Source organism: Palaemon carinicauda, chromosome 1, assembly GCF_036898095.1.
Source record: "Palaemon carinicauda isolate YSFRI2023 chromosome 1, ASM3689809v2, whole genome shotgun sequence".
NCBI classification, from domain to species: Eukaryota; Metazoa; Arthropoda; class Malacostraca; order Decapoda; family Palaemonidae; genus Palaemon; species Palaemon carinicauda.
This window is the reverse complement of record NC_090725.1, coordinates 268454274-268471395: the sequence shown is the minus strand read 5'-3', so window position 1 is coordinate 268471395 and position 17122 is coordinate 268454274. Positions and strand designations below refer to the sequence as shown.

General features: G+C 50.4%; 1 protein-coding gene across 8 annotated transcripts in view; it reads right to left on the bottom strand.

Annotated features, from left to right (window-relative positions):
- The window catches only part of LOC137656146 (putative glutathione-specific gamma-glutamylcyclotransferase 2), a 127969-nt gene extending 112147 nt beyond the window's left edge, over positions 1-15822 (bottom strand). For 2 of the 8 annotated variants that reach the window (XM_068390364.1, XM_068390323.1), the window contains exon 1: positions 15007-15133. The gene's annotated coding sequence lies outside the window, so the exon portion shown is untranslated. Of the gene's footprint in view, positions 1-14750; positions 14873-14904; positions 15134-15532; positions 15640-15709 lie in introns of those variants that run through there. The other 6 variants (XM_068390355.1, XM_068390338.1, XM_068390344.1 and 3 more) reach the window with 6 other exon arrangements.
- Between the last annotated feature and the right edge of the window lie 1300 nt (positions 15823-17122).

Genomic DNA, 17122 nt, shown 5'->3' with positions numbered 1-17122 from the left:
TGTGGTGCTGTGGAGAGACCGAAACACAGTGCCTTGAACTGGTAAACCTTGTTGTCTAGGCTGAATCTTAGGTACATCCTTGAAGACGGATGGACTGAGATTTGGCAGATCCAGTGTACACATGAAGTCTTGCGGTCTCACTGCAAGTCTGACCGTGTCTGCGGTCTCCATGCTGAACAGAGTTTGCTTGACAAACTTGTTCATAGCTGAGAGGTCGATGACTGGTCTCCAGCCTCCAGACGCCTTCTTTACAAGAAAGAGTCGACTGAAGAAGCCTGGAGACCCGTCGAGGACCTCTTGGAGAGCGTCCTTCTCCAACATGGTCTGGACTTCTGCCTGAAGGGCTTGCCCCCTTGCTGATCCCATAGCAAGGCAGCTCAACGACACTGGATTCGTCGACAGGGGAGGTAGAGATGTTGTGAACGGGATGCGATATCCCTGACTGATTACGGAAATCGTCCAGGAATCGGCCCAGAGTTGCTGCCGCCTGTCTGCGTAACTTTGTAGGCATATCCCCACTGGTGGACATGCAGGGGGACTGCCAATCCTAGCGTTTGCGGCCTAGGCCGCTCCCTTTATGATTCTTCCCTCCCCTGGAGGACTTCTTGCCTTTCTTATCCTTGACAGGAAAGGGCTCAGACACCACCGTCTTCGCTGCCGCTGCCGGTTTCGTGGTCTTGGTAGGGCGTGGTTGCTGGGGTGCTGGAGGTTTATAGGGCTTAGATGTCAAAGCCCTATGTAGGAGGGAGTCTTGGTGGGACTTCCTCCACCTCTCAGCGGCCTGCTCCACGTCCCTAGGCTCAAACAGGTTCGTTCCCATCACGGAAGAATGTCTGAGCCTGCTAATCTCGGTGTTGGGGACCTTTTGATGGAACCTCTCAGACACCGCATCCCGACGTTTCAAGATGGTGTTAGCCCACAAGTTCGAGACTTGGTGGGCCAGAAACTCGATCGTGTGAGTGCCTGAGAGTAAAAAGGTCTCCATAGCTTTCCTGGTACGTTCTTTGGATAAATCCTCCGAATGTATCAGGATACCTAAGGTCCCTAGCCAGATATCCAGCCACGAAGTGGCCTGCATGGCACACTTCGCCACCTTCTCCTGGCTAAGGATCTCAGTCGCCAAGAATGAGACCTGGCGGTTGGAGAGTCTCTCAAGAGGGACTCCCCTGGTAAGCTCTTCCAACAAATGGTGAAGGGGAAGAGCCAAAAAGGCTCCTCTACGATCTCGAAGTACCTCCTCTACTGTACACGAGGAGGTGGGAGGAGCTTGTTGCCGGCGCTGGTTTGACTGGAGGAGGCAAGCTCGGAGAGCTGGACTTCGATCTTGTCCCTGGCACTCTTAACCCCTTGAGACCAGGGCAAAGCTGCACTGGCCTTCGAGGGTTTTTGAGTCCCAAATACTCGGTCCAAGAACATGTCTTTGCCCTCTCGAGGAGGAATCTCTGGGTCAGCAAACCCATTGAGAGTCCTCATAAGGGTCAGAACCTGCCAGAACTCATGTTCTGACTCCTGCAGCTCTCCTCCTGAAGGACTAGCAGCGAAGTCTCCTGTCCACAAAGGCTCTTCTTGGGGGAACTCACGGACGTTCTCCGAGTGACTGGCTGGCTCCGGTTTAAGTCTTGATGAAGACTTTGGTACTGTCTTGGAGTCCTTTGACTCCCTACTGGGAGGGATGCAAGACACCAACAACGACGGGGGTAGGCTCTTCTCCACCCCTACCCGAGAAGACTTTCCAGCGCGAGGTGGGGTTTCCCTCATTGGTGCGATGGGGGAACGCCTCACCTCACGCGACTCCCCTGAGGACGGGAAGTCTTCATCCGAAAGGGAGGGAGAAAAAGTCTGGGGGAGTGAGGAGGCCTGCCTCAAAGACTTACGAGGAGACAGCTTTGTCCTCCTCTTCAGTGGAGTAGATGCTGCCAAGGATTTGTGGCCCAGCTCAGAGAGAACAAGCTTAAACGCCTGCACAACCGCTCTAATCAGTGCCCGAAACCAAGGCTGCTGGCTGACGGCTGCGCTGTCAGACACTCCCTCTGGAGGGAAAGGGATAAACTGATCCCTGGGAGGAGTTTCCAAAGGGGGTTCGCCTGAAAAGAAAAAGATGGAGAAGGAATGTCCCTAGACCTTTCTGGAACCTTCCCCCCTGCCGGCGAGTGTGCTGTTCTACGCTTGCGGGGGAGGGGGGAATGTGGCGATGGCGACCTTGCCGCGCGATGTCCTGCAGCCTCGCGCGTGGGAGGGTATTGGCGATCGCGCTGGTGCTCGCGCGATGGGGAATACCCGGGGTCGCGCGCGGGAGACTGTTGTCGCGCGGGCGAATGTTGGTACGCGTGCGCGCGCGAGGGCAATAGCGAGGGTGCGCGCGCGAGGGCAATGGCGAGGGTGCGCGCAGGCGAAGGTGCACGCAGGCGCGCGATGGCGTGTAGGAGCGCGTGCCAGAGACGCCAGAGGGTGCGCAGAAGGTAGATTGCACGCTCGCGTGCGCGAGGGTGAATGTTAGCGCGCGCACGGGCGCGGGATCAGGATGAAGAGCCTGTACAGGCGATGATACTGTTGGGCGAGCGCACAGGAGAGACATGTCTTGCGCAAGGGCGCACATGTGTGCACACATTAGGCTGGGGAGATGGACGTGGGCGCGCAGGGCAAAACCTCGTGGGCGCGCAGGGCATATCCTCGCGGGCGCGCAGGGCACATCCTCGAGGGCGCACAGGGCACATCCTCGTGGGCGCATGTGGGTGACTGCTCGCGAATGTGTACTGGCGAGGGATGGCACGCAGGTGAAGATCGACGTCACGTTGGCGAACGCTGACGAGTAGGGGAAGCCTTCAACTTCCCTACTGCGCCCAGATCGGAAGATCATGGGCGGCCAGGAGATCGTTGGCGCGGAGAGCGCTGGCGCGCAAGAGAGCACTGGCTCGTTGGTGAGCGCTGGCGTGAAGGAGAACGATGGCATGCATGGTGCGCTGAAGGTTGAAGGCACGCAGTGGCTCGCTGGCGATCAGGGGAGCGCTGGCGCACAGGTGAGCGCTGGCGCGCTTTAGCAGGAACATTTGCCAACAGTGAGCGCTGGCGCACAGGTGAGCGCTGGCGCGCTTTATCAGAATCGTTGGCAGCAGGTGCGCGCTGGTGCGCAGGTGAGCGCTGGCGCGTAAAGGACGTATGCGCCAATTTGCATATACGCCCTTGTTGCCCCGAAGGGACTTTTGCCTGTTTCACAAAAGCAGGATTGGTAGGCGCCCACAGCACATCAGCAGCCAGGAATGGCGACGGCAGGTCTGCAGGTCTGAAGGGTGGAAAGTCGGCGTGTCCTTTGTAAGGACGACCTTCCACCGAAGGGGATCGCGAACGATCCGCAGACAGGTCCAGGGTTGTAGCAGGAACAGTCGGAAAACGATGACGAGACTCCTCTGCAGCGGACTGCAACGATGACGTTGGACCGAAGAGGCGCCTCCTCACACCCTTGTGAGGTGAAGGAAGCCCTCTCCGGCGAAGAGGAAGGTGAGCTTTACACCGTATGCGCACTCTGGGGGCCGTTGGGTCCGCGAGCTGACCGTCAGCAGTCCTCCGAAGAGGAGTCTCTGTGAGTGAACTCCCCCGGGGAGGAGAATCACCGGTAGGAGAGACTTGCTCGAAGGTTGAGCAGAGGGAGAAACTAAGCCTTCAGCTACAGCAGGTTGAGCAGTTGCAGAGGTCGAAGGTACCACATCGGAAGCCTCTGCCACCACAACGTCGACAATAGACAGAGGATCAACCTCTGCCAAAGTTGGAGATTGCTTGACAGCGGCACCCAACCGGATCATGTCAAACAAGGCTTCCTTGGAGGGCAAACCTTCGAGCCCCAAGGAAGACCAAAGCAGGAATAAATCATTAGAACTCACATTAATATTTAATTCCTCCCCCGGGGAAGAAGGTGAAGCTGCCTCGCTAGGGGAGGCAACGCCATCTCCCGAACCCCGAGGTCGGGAAACAGAACTAATGCCTACGCTACCACACAACAGTCTCTCGGAAGAAACCGATCGAGCGGGATCTTCGGAGGAGGTTTGGGCAACGGAAGAAGAGTCCTTGGAATTTTCTCTTTTCAAAGAAACCTTTGAAGGAGAAATATCCTGCTTGGACTTCTTCCGTCGCCGAGAAAACCTCTCCCACTGGGAGGTAGACCCTACACTCACCAAACTTATTAGTTCTATCACACCGTTGGCCCCTACAATAAGGACAAAGGGTGTGAGGGTACGTCTCGACTGCCGACATAAAAGTACCACAAGGGCGGTCGGGTAACCCAGGACACTTGCGCATGATAGCAGAGGCCAACTTCACAAACACACCTGTAGGAGAGAAAGCAAAAAGGCATTAATGGCTGTCATAGAGGCGAGGGTGAGAGCGGACACGTCCGACTACCACCCGAGCCAAGAGCAAAGTGGGCTCAAGCACAGGTGTGTGTGAGGGGGAGGGGTGGGGGGGCAGCCAGCTACCCTCCCTATCCCCCGCTAACTAGCGGTGGGGTAGTAAACCCTCGTTAAAATTCTAATGGCTCGTCATTTCAGCTACGCCGAAAGTAATAACCCCTATTAAATAGCGTGGTTTGTATGTCAGTTACGGAACAAATTGTTTTTTATTTCAGACTTACAACAACATTCCTCACCACAATCAAACAATTTACAAGATTCTAAAACAGCTCACACTTGCAAAAAGTAAAACAAATTAAAGTTCTGGAGCATGAAAGAGAACGTCCGTTCTCAAACACGGTTGAAATCAAAGTGGGGTTGCTGTGAGTGAGCAGAGGAGGTGGTGCTTCCTCGCTACCCACTGTTAACAACTGGACCGATTATTGACACCTCATGAAAAGTTTTTATAGCTGTGTTCCAGCTTGCGCTATCATCGATCTCCTATGTAAAGAATACTTGTTTGTATTTGTGTTGGAAAAAAAACCTGTTTACCACACCAATTGCAGAAGATGGTAGACAGCTGCAAAGGATCTATGGAGGTATCCAGACATCTCTTACGCAGTACCTTACGAAAAAAATTTCGCTCAAGGATGCTGTAGTCTCCACCCATGAAGAGACAGGGAGGTGACTGTACATTGTTGTGAAGCCTCTGTATGTGCGGCTAACACAGGAGATTAGGCCATTGGGGTAGTTCCAACCGTATTCGACTAGGAGCATCAGCAAGTCCAGAAACTAACCAGCTTGTGGCCACTTGTCAGCCACCAGGTTAAACATAACATTCAAAGTCAACATCTTATTGAGTATTCCGAGTACCTGGCAGAAGTGGAGAAAAGCGTATGCGTCCAGGTTGTCCCATGGCAGACGCATCTGGGACTGATGGGCAAAACACTGGATGTTTCTTGTTCAGTCGAATTGCGAACAAGTCTATTGACGAGGAACCCCAACAGGCAAGAGGCCCTTCTGCCATGCATGGATGCAGGGACCACTCTATTCCTACGACCTGCACCTGGCGACTAAGACTGTCCGCCAGTATTGTACATTCCTCTTAATTAGAATGTACAGTATCTTGCAGAGAACTCTACTGCATTGTCTAATGCCCAAATGTGTGCCTACTTTGCCAAGTCGCAATGAAGTTAGGACATACTGTAGTCCCTCCCCGCTTGTTTATGTAAGATACTATGGTAGTGTTGCCACTCATAAACACTACCGTGTCCCCTATCAAACTCTAACGGATAGACTGCAGAGCTAGAAACGCCATTTGCATCCCCAACAGATTGATATGCAGGCCCTTCCTGTCCTCAGACCACAGACTTGAGTCAGTTTTGTTCCTCAAGAGTGCACCCTACCCCTCCTCTGATGTATCTGTGAACAGCAACATATCTGGAGGTGGAGAGTCGAATGGAACTCCCCTCCACCAGAACTTGAAGGTGAGGAAGATTGGTGGCTGCTTACCTTGATCAGGTAAGGCCTAATGTACAACACTGGGTTTGGTTTGGTAATACAGTACAAAGCATCCCTGCTTTGTATGGCTTATGGCATTTTAGATAAAATTAGGAAAGATCAAGGAGGAAAAGCCTCACAACCAAGTAAGACCCTGGCATAAAGGATATGCAAGCAAAAGTTAAGGTTAAGTTATAAATAAAAGGTTAAAGGTGTTTGGTTTCAGTTTCAATCTTATCTGAAGAGATGCAAGTCAGCTGGGATACCCCACAATTCCATTATACAGCTTAAACTCACATTCTGCAATCCATGTAAATGCAAGGCTAACATGTTTCAGACTTATAGCATACTGCTTTTCCAACTAGGGTTGTACCTTAGCAAGTAATAATAGTAAAGTCAAGTTACAGGAGGGGCTGTTCATCACGTCAGGTACTGGTGTGAATATGACAAATTTGTTAAGTAATTTGTATTTTTCCTAACTATACAAACCTTAGCTATTTAATATGGGTATTACTTTCGGCGTAGCTGAAATGACGAGCCATTAGAATTTTAACCAGGGTTTACTACCCCATCGCTAGTTAGCGGGGGGTAGGAAGGGGTAGCTTGCTACCCCTCCCCCCTCACACACACCTGTGAGAGCTTACTTTGCTTAGAGGTAGGATTTTCCGGGGTACAGGGCTGGTGGGCAAGTTTGATTAAATAGATAAGGTTTGTATAGTTAGGAAAAATACAAATTACCTAACGAATTGGTCATTTGTTCCGTAACTGAAATAAAAACCACGCTATCTAATATGGGTGACTTAACCCTTAGGTAGGGTGGTAAGTCCCTGCCATTACTGGCTTTTGGCTTTTGCCCGGGGACTCAGTATCTGAGTGTGTCAGCACTCAATGATAAGGAGCCCCTACAACTCGCTAGCGCTTTGCTCTGCAAAGGCCGCGGCCTACATAAGCTTGTGTGTGAAGGAAGTAAGTGTGACTCGTCCTAGGAAGTTGACCTGAAGTCCTTTAGATGGAACTTTAAGGCTAGGACTCTCCCAATACCACCTTGTCAGGGTATGGGGCCGTGACAGTATTAACTTAATACTAGGAACACAAGGGAACATGGTTTACCTGCAGTGGTTTGAGGTCAGCTGTGCAGAGAACCCAGGATGTTGCTTTCCCCAAGAGAGGGGAGAATGAAGAAAAGAATAAGGGCCAGGCATACCTTTTCATTCATGCAGACTAAAACCGAGTAACAATGCCCTCAACCCTCTGCTACTTGTCCATTAAGGAGCCTGAGGATTAAACCAGCTGTTGTGCAGCCACCACAGGGCCGATAGAGAACGTATCGAGCCTCCTGTGGGTCACGTCTTGCAGGTAGTGGGCTGTGAAGGTCGTCTGACGCTTCCATACCCCTGCTTGTAAAATCTGCGTCACTGAGTAGTTCTTCTTGAAGGCCAAGGACGTAGCTACGCCCCTGACATCATGTGCTCTAGGGCGACGTGACGGAAAAGGGTCGGGATTCAGGGAGTGATGGATAACCTTGCGAATCCAGGCTGAGATAGTATTCTTAGTGACCCTACTCTTAGTCCTCCCGGTGCTAACAAACAATGCTTGCACCTGGGGACGAACTGTAGCTGTTCTCTTAAGATGGAGCCTCAGACTCCTTACTGGGTATAGTAGGAGATGGTCTGGGTCATCTGTTACAGAACGGAGACTCGAGATCCGGAAAGAGTCGAACCGAGGGTCCGGCACTCCGGGATTCTGAGTCTTGGCAACAAACTCAGGGACAAATTTGAACGTTACCTCTCCCCAATCCCATTGAATGGGCGATGTCATAGGAGAGACCATGAAGTTCACCGACTCGCTTGGCCGAAGCCAGAGCAAGTAGGAACATCGTCTTCCAAGTCAGGTGGCGATCTGAAGCCTGGCGTAATGGTTCGAAGGGAGGCCTCTTAAGAGACCTGAGAACTCGAACCACATTCCATGGAGGAGGTCTCACTTCCGACTGAGGGCAGGTAAGTTCATAACTTCGTATAAGTAGGGAAAGTTCTAGCGAAGAGGAAATGTCCATTCCTTTGAGTCAGAAGGCAAGACTTAAGGCTGAGCGATAGCCTTTCACTACCGAGACTGAAAGGCGCATTTCTTCCCGCAAATACACAAGGAACTCCGCTATTGCTGGAATAGTGGCATCGAGTGGAGAGATACCCCTTCCACGACACCAACCACAGAAAACTCTCCACTTTGCCTGGTAGACTCCTGCGGATGACTTTCGCAGGTGTCCAGACATCCTTTCCGCAACTTGCTGCGAAAAGCCTCTCTCTGTGAGGAGGTGCTGGATAGTCTCCAGGCATGAAGCCGAAGCGAGACCACGGCCTTGTGAAAGAGGTTGGCGTGTGGTTGTTTGAGTAGCTCGCGTCGTGAAGGGAGATCTCTCGGGAGTTCCGTTAGTAGCTGCAGAATGTCCGGAAACCACTCTGCATGATGCCATAGAAGAGCTATCAGGGTCATTGAAAGGTTGACCGATATTCTGGTCTTGTTGAGTACCCTTCTCATCAGACAGAACGGGGGAAAGGCGTACACGTCGATGTTGTCCCACCGTTGTTGGAAGGCATCTTGCCAGAGTGCCTTGGGGTCCGGGACTGGGGAGAAGTACAGCGGAAGCTTGAAATTCAATGCTGTCGCGAACAGATCCACAGTCGGGGAACCCCACAAAGTCAGGACTTTGTTGGCTACTAGACGATCCAAAGACCACTCGGTACTCACTATCAGGGATGCCCTGCTCAGACTGTTGGCGAGCACATTCCTCTTGCCTGGAATGAAGGGAGCTGATAGTGGAATCGAGTGGGCTTCGGTCCATCTCAGTATCTCTACTGAGAGATGGGATAGCTGCCCTGAAAAAGTACATCCCTGCTTGTTGATGTAAGCCACTACTGTGGTGTTGTCGCTCATCACCACCACGGAGTTGCCCGCCAGTAATTGTTGGAACTGTTCAAGGGCCAGGAAGACGGCCTTCATTTCTAGCATGTTTATGTGGAGGCACTTTTCTGATTCTGACCACAGGCCTGAGGACCTGTGGTTCAGAACGTAGGCCCTCCACCCTTTCTTTGAGGCGTCCGAGAACAGCATCAAATCCGGGGGGAGGACAAGAAGATCCACTCCCTTCCGTAGGTTCTCGTCTGTCACCCACCACTGCAGATCCGTCCGGTTCGAAGGGCCCATAGGGACCATGACGTCTGAGGAATCGTGTCCCTGATTCCACCGAGACTTGAGTCGCCATTGTAGAGATCTCATCCTGAGGCGACCATTCGGAACTAGACGGGCGAGGGATGAAAGGTGACCGAGGAGACATAACCACAATTGGGCTATGAGTTCTTCTCGTCTGAGGAAAGGATCTGCGACCCTCCTCAGCCTTGCTATCCTGTTGCCTGATGGCAAGGCTTTGAGGAGATTGGTGTCCAAGATCATGCCTAAGTATACTGTACCAGTCATTGAGTCGGAAGCAGAGAAGACTTCTCGAGATTTACCATGATCCCTAGATCTTGGCAAAGTCCCAAAAGTTTGTCTCGGTGTCGAAGAAGGGTCGACTCCGAGTCTGCTAGGATCAGCCAGTCGTCCAGATAACGGAGGAGACGGATGCCGATCCTGTGTGCCCATGATGAAATCAGGGTGAACACTATGGTGAAAACCTGAGGACCGAAACACAGCACCTTGAACTGGTAGATCTTGTTGTCTAGGCTGAATCTTAATTACTTCCTTGAAGACGGATGGACTGGGATCTGGAAGTACTGTACGTATCCTTCAGGTCCAGTGTACACATGAAGTCTTGTGGTCTCACTGCAAGTCTGACTGTGTCTGCCGTCTCCATGCTGAACGGGGTTTGTTTGACAAACCTGTTCAGAGCCGAGAGGTCGATGACTGTCTCCAGCCTCCAGACGCCTTCTTTACAAGAAAGAGTCAACTGAAGAAGCCTGGGGAGCCGTCGACGACCTCCTGGAGAGCGTCCTTCTTTAACATGGTCTCGACTTCTGCCCGTAGGGCTTGGCCCCTTGCCGATCCCATGGCAAAGGAGCTCAACGACACTGGATCCGCTGTCAGGGAAGTAGAGATGTTGTGAACGGGACACGATATCCCTAACTGATTACGGAAATCGTCCAGGAATCGGCCCCGAGTTGCTGCACCCTGATTGCGCAACTTTGTAGGCATCCCCCCACTGGTTGACATGCAGGGGGATTGCCAATCCTAGCGTATGCGGCCTCGGCCACTCCCTCTAGGATTTTTCCCTCCCCTGGAGGACTTCTTGCCTTTCTTGTCTTTGACAGGAAAAGACTTCGACACCGTTGTCTTTGCTGCCACTGCCAGTTTCGTCATCTTAGATGGGCGAGGTTGTTGAGGTGCTGGAGGTTTATAGGACTTAGATGTAAGAGCCCTATGTAGGAGAGAGTCCTGGTTGAACTTCCTCCACCACTCAGCTGCCTGTTCCACGTCTTTCGGCTCAAACCGATTCTTTCCCAAGAGGGAAGAATGTCTGAGCCTACTGACTTCGACACAGGGACCTTCGGTGGAACCTCTCGGCCACGGCATCACGTCATTTCAGAATGGAATTGGCCCATAAGTTCGAGACTTGATGGGCCAGAAACTCGATGGTGCACGTGCCCGAAAGTAGGAAGGTCTCCAAGGCCTTCCTGGTACTTTCCTTGGACAGATCCTCGGAACGTATCAGGATGCCGAGAGACCCTAGCCAGACGTCTAGCCACGAAGTAGCCTGCATGGCACACTTCGCGACCTTCTCCTGACTAAGGATCTCCGTCGCCGAGAAGGATACTTGCCGGCTGGAGAGCCTCTCTAGAGGGACTCCCCTGGTAAGCTCTTCCACAGAGTGGTGCAAGGGAAGAGCTAAGCAAGACTCCCCCATGATCTCGAAGTACCTCCTCCAATGGACTCAAGGAGGCGGGAGGAGTTTGTTGCCGGCACTGGAACGGCTGGAGGAAGCGAGCTCGGAGAGCTGGCCCTCAACCTTGTTCCTGGCACTCTTCACCCCTTGGGACCAGGGAAAAATCGCACTGGCCTTAGAAGGTTTCTGGGTGCTAAAGACTCGGTCCAGGACCGTGTACTTGCCCTCTCAAGGGGGAATCTCAGGATCTAGGAACCCGTTGAGATTCCTCATCAGGGTTAGAACCTGCCAGAAAGCATGTTCTGACTCCTGTGGCTCCCCTCCTGAAGGACTGGTAGCAAAGTCTCCTGTCCCCAAAGGCTCTTCTTGGGGGGACTAGTGGACGTTCTCTGTGGGTTTGGTTGGCTCTGGACGAATCCTTGAGGACGACTTTGGGATGGTCTTTGAGTCCTTCGGTTCCCTCCTGGGAGGGATATAGGACTCTAGCAGCGATGGCAGGGGACTCTTCTCCGCACCTACCCGGGACGACTCTCCTACAGGGGGTGGGGTTTCTCCCATTGGTGCGATGGGAGAACGCCTTACCTCGGTGGAATCCCCTGAGGACAGGAAATCTTTGTCCACAGGGGAGGAAGAGAAGGTCTGGGGGGGGGAGCCTTCCTCAAGGACTTGCGAGGAGCCAGCTTGGCCCTAGGAGAAGTCACCACGAAGTCTACTCCTCGCTTTCTCTTCAGGAGGGTCGAAGCTGCCATTGATTTAAGGCCCATTTCAGCGATGGCAGGTTTAAAAGCCTGCATGACAGCTCTGACAATGGACCCGAACCATGGCTGCTTACTGAGAGTAGCATTGTCAGTGACTCCCTCTGGAAGGAAAGGGACCAGGCAATCCTTAGGAGTAGATACGAGCGATGGCGCACAGGCGAGAGGGCGCGTTGGTGCGCAGGCGAGCGATGGCGCGCCGGCGACTGGGCACGTTGGCGAGCGATGGTGCGCATAAGATGGACCGCGTGGGCGTGCAGGCGATCAGTGGCGCGTTCTGGAATGTGCGCAGTAGGTTGAATAAGCGTTCGCGCGGGCGGAGACAATTGCTCATGCGAGCGTGAACGCGCAGGGTCCCGACGAGCTCTAGAAGGCGAAAGTGTTGGGCGCGCATGCGTAGGGGAAATACCCTTAGCGCGTGGGCGCGCAGGTGCGTGCGATGGAGACTGTGCGCGTCGGTCCGTAGTAGAAGGCTGGCGGGCAGGCGGGGTCTGATGGATCGTCGGTGTTAGGTGTAGCACAGGAGATCGCTGGCGAGAAGAAGAAGGAATCTTCCATCCTGTGCCCAGATTCGAAGATCGTGGGCGTGCAGGAGAACGCTGGGGCGAAGGCGAACGCTGGCGCGTAGGAGAAGAGCGCTGGCGAGCGGGAGATCGTGGGTGCGCAGGAGATCGTGGGCGTGCGTGGTGCGCAGAAGGATGAGGGCGCGCAGATGAGGGCTGGCGAGCAGGTGATCGCTAGTGCGTTGTCTCAGGAACAGGAGAACTCGAGTGCAGCAGGAGAGCGCTTGCGCGCAGGAGAACATTGGCGCACAGCGGATACCTGGCGCTTAAGGGACTTACTCACATTGTGAGAAAGCCCCTTTTGCCCCGAAGGGACCGGTGCCCATTTAAAAACGGGATGCGTGGGCGCCCACAGCGCATCTGCGGCCAGGAACGGTGACGGCAGGTCAGCAGGTCAGCAGGTCTGGCAGGAGAAGGAGATCGCGAACGATCAGCGGAGAGGTCCAGGGATGCAGCAGGAATGGTCGGAGCACAGTGTGGAGGATCCTCTGCGGGGAACTGCGAAGATGAAGACCCGAAGAGGCGCCTCCTAACACCCTTGTGGGGTGAAGGAAGGCCTCTACGGGGAAGAGGAGGGCGAGCTTTACGTCTGATACGACCTCTGGCAGCATACAGACCATCGGCAGTCCTCCGAAGAGGAATCTCTGTTAGTGCAATCCCCCGAGGGGGAGAAACACCTGCAGGAGAGACCGTTGGACTTAGCTCCTCCCTCGAAGGATGTTTGGAGGGGGAAACTAAGCCTTCCGCTACATCAACAACCGCAGCAGGGGTTTGACCTAACTCGTCAGAAGCATCTGCCACAACAACGTCGACAATAGACAGAGGATCAACCTCTGCTACCGCCGGCGACTATTTGACAGCTGCTCCCAACCTGATCATGTCAAACAGGGCTTCCTTGGAGGACGATGCCCTGAAGCCCCAAGGAAGCCCAAAGCTGTAATAAATCATTGTTAGACACATTATTATCAAAATTAAAAACCTCCCCCAGGGGAGGAGGAGGAGCTGCCTCGCTATGGGAGGCAACTCCCTCTCCCAAACCCCGAGATCGGTTAACAGAACTGCGGCCTACGCTACCACTCGACGGCCTCTCGGGAGAGACCGATTGAGTGGGAGCTTCGGAGGAGGTTTGGGCTACGGAAGAAGAGCCCTTGAGATTTTCTCTCTTCAAGGAAATCCCTGAAGGAGAAATATCCCTTTTGGTCTTCTTCTTCCAGGGCCGGGTAAACCTCTCCCACTGGGAGGTAGACCACTCCCTACACTCACCACACACTTTATTTCTTTCACACCGTTGGCCCCTACATAAAGGACACAAGGTGTGAGGGTCTGTGTCCACCGCCGACATATAAGTCCCGCAAGGGCGAACAGGTAATCCGGGACACTTCCGCATAATAGAGACCAACTTCCAAACACTCCGTCAAGAAGAAAAAGCAAAAAAAGATTAATGGCTGTCAATATAGGCGAGGGTAGGAACGGACACGTCCGGTCATTACCCGAGCCAAAAGCAAAGTGAGCTCTCACAGGTGTGTGAGGGGGGAGGGGTAGCAAGCTACCCCTCCCTACCCACCGCTAACTAGCGATTGGGTAGTAAACCCTGGTTAAAATTCTAATGGCTCGTCATTTCAGCTACGCCGAAAGTAATACCCACATTAAATAGCGGGGTTTGTATTTCAGTTATGGAACAATTATGAATTTTGGCCATAAATCTGGGCAGGTGTTTCAACTCCTACGTGCAAACAGGGGGAAGATTTCACATTTGCAATATCAAGTAAAAGTTAAATGGTTATGCAATTAAGAATGGAAGCAGAAATGGAGAGGCTATAGTTGAAGCTTAAAAAGGCTACTGGAGCAAAGGCTGAGGACACTTGGAGTAATGCTTACAGTGCACCACTTGGGATGCACAATTCACCAATGAAATAAATAACGTTAGCTCAATCACATGCCCGCAATTGTTAAATTTCTGTACATTTGCAATTTGTTGCTGATAACAAATGCACTATGTATTATTCCAAATGGTTTCGTTGTCAAGGGTGTATGTATGATAGTGGCCACCTGTATATATTATTATGTCTAACTTAGAATAAAGGGGGTCGCAGGGGGGCTATAGCCACCTCATTAGGTAAGGACACGGCTTGTAGGTTAAGTTAGGGGGGGAAGTTTTGGTCAGTTGTCCATTTTTAATGAATGCGTAAGGAAATGGCCTCTGACGGAGGGCGAGAAATAAACCCGTAAAAGTGAAAAGGGAAGTCTGATATACAAAGGCTTCCATTGTCATTTTGTATGTTAACCCTTTTGACTAGTTTGTAGATCGGCGGACACGAGTTGGTTTGGGAATTGAAATCAGGGAGCCTTTGTAGGGTGACGGCCAGATCCCGTAGAAAACGGGAATATTCTGAACTGTGGCCGTCGTTCTAAAAACGATTTTGGCGGGAGAAGCTAACTTAAAAAACCCACCTAACCTATGCTAGAAGCCGTGTCCTTACCCAGGGGGGCTGTGCCCCCCCGGACCCCCCCCCCCCCCTTACACAACATATTTAAGATCCGTAGACCATTTCCAAACGTTTTTATTCTATAAAAGATAAGTCGGAGCGATGATAAGCAAAGTAGGAGGCTTGGCCGTAGCGCTACAAACTACCCGAAATCAGGGAGTTAAATGCTTTGATATTAATTCAAAATTATTCACCAACATATTAGTAGTCTCCTACTTCCTAACTACGTTTACGTTATTACAAGGAAGTGTACTGGCACTACTGGGGGAGTGATATTAGACCGTGAGACCTAACAGTTAGGCTATCTATAAGATACTGGGAATATGGGGAATAGTTGTGTATATTAACTTAGGCGCGTAGGTAGCTTTAATATAATGATGATTAGTTGGACTGAGTGGTGACCAATCATTAATTTTTATCGACGTGACAACGTAAACGTAGTAAATTTACCAAGCTCCACTGATTTGTCTTGAAAAATATTGAACATAAACCCAACGGTTTATTAAGTTTCAGTAATCTGTGTTTATCATTTTCTTTTCTGTCATTGGGGAGCGTTTTGATCTGTCTTCGGTTTTGATCACCAGTTATTATTATCATTATCATTATTACTTGCTAGGCTACAACCTTAGTTGGAAAAGCAGAATGCTAAAAGCCTAGGGGCTCCAACAGGGAAAATAACCCAGTGAGGAAAGGAAACAAGGAAAAATAAATTGTATCTTACGAACAGTAACAACGTTTAAATAAATATTTCTTAAATCGACTATAAAAACTTGAACAAAATCAGAGGAAGAGAAATTAGATAGAATTGTGTGCCCGAGTGTACCCTCAAGCAAGAGATCTCTAACCCAAGACATTGGAAGACCATGGTACAGAGGCTATGGCAATAACCAAGACTAGAGAACAATGGTTTGATTTTGGAGTGTCCTTCTCCTATAAGAGCTGCTTGCCATAGCTAAAGCGTCTAATCTACCCTTACCAAGAGAAAGTAGCCACTGAACAATTAGGGTACAGTGCAGTAGTTAACCCCTTGGGCGAAGAAGAATTGATTGATAATCCCAGTGTTGTCAGGTGTATGGGGACAGATGAAAATCTGTAAAGAATATGCCATTTACTGGTTTTGTACAGAGTTTGCTAGTTACAGTTTCGATTTTACCTTATGATCCATTAATTATCATCGATTACACTAAATTGCGGCCATCCTACTAGCTTTACAGCATATGTGTAAAAGAGTTGAAATCTGCAGGCAGTTCTGGGTCATTAGTTACCTCCTACAAAGGCAGCATAGCATATTTACAAGACTAGTGTGTTTCCCAAATCAGAGAAAGTGGTTCTATTTGTACTGCTTCTATCTTTTATTTCAAAAGTTTTATATATGTAATTCTTGAAGAACTAGTTAGCCACTTAGAAAGAATCAATGGATTGCCACATGACCAGTTAACATACAGAAATTTATATTCTGCAGAGACAGTTATATACTCTGTTCTAATAGATCTGGAAAATTTGGCTGAGAATAAATCCTGTTTTATACAGTTGTGCACGAACTGCTACTTATTGATGTACGGTCCATCGATATTGAAGACCAATCTTTTTTAGTATCTAAAAGATTATACTTGGTTGACAGAAACTATTGTGTACAAATTGGAAACTCCTATTCATTCATCATATTAATCCCAGGGAAGTGTACTATATGCCCAATGTTATTTTGTATCCATACAATTAGTCTATCAAAAGTATATACTACAGAGACATGAAGTAAAATTAAAACTATATATATATATATATATATATATATATATATATATATATATATATATATATATATATATATATGTGTGTGTGTGTGTGTGTGTGTGTGTGTGTGTGTGTGTGTGTGTGTGTGTGTGTATGCACCCGCGCGCGCGCGAAAGATACACAATTTTCCTTCTCCATAAAGGACATTGATGATGCCTCCAAAACTTTAAACCAAGTACTTGCCAGTGTTAGGGAAGGGATGACAAACAACTGAAATTAAATGGAAATAAAACTGAGTTGTCCCTATGCAAATGCAAACCCTCGTCCTTTAGGTAAGGAATATGTTTCAGCGCGGAAGGTGGATGGCTATTGAACAGTAAAGCAACAGGTGGTAAAAAGGTGAGGAACCCTGCCCCTTTACCTGTCAAAGCCTCTTCAACTCATGTTTCGGGTGCATTGAGGAAAGCCATACCATTGCGTTCTTAAACAACCTTTTCATTTTCTTGCAGGAAGTGAATGCTGGTTGTTAGGCAAGGTATTGGATCACGAGAGGATGGACTTCACATCCTGTTTTATTTTGTTAAACCAACTGTAGATCCACACTTTCTGTACTCTTACTAGCATGATAGTTAGCAATCATCCCCGTGTGCCGAGAGTAGGTTGTGGCAGGTTTGAAGGAGAGGAAGAGAGCCATCACTGCTCCTGTACTTATTCCCCTGGCTCATTTCCCGAGTGCCTGGCAGGTGAAAGGGGCTATTGGACCTACGTTAACAGGCTTTCAGGTTCTGGTGGCGTGTTCGTCGCGCCCCAATGGAATTAGAGGTTCTATTCCGTT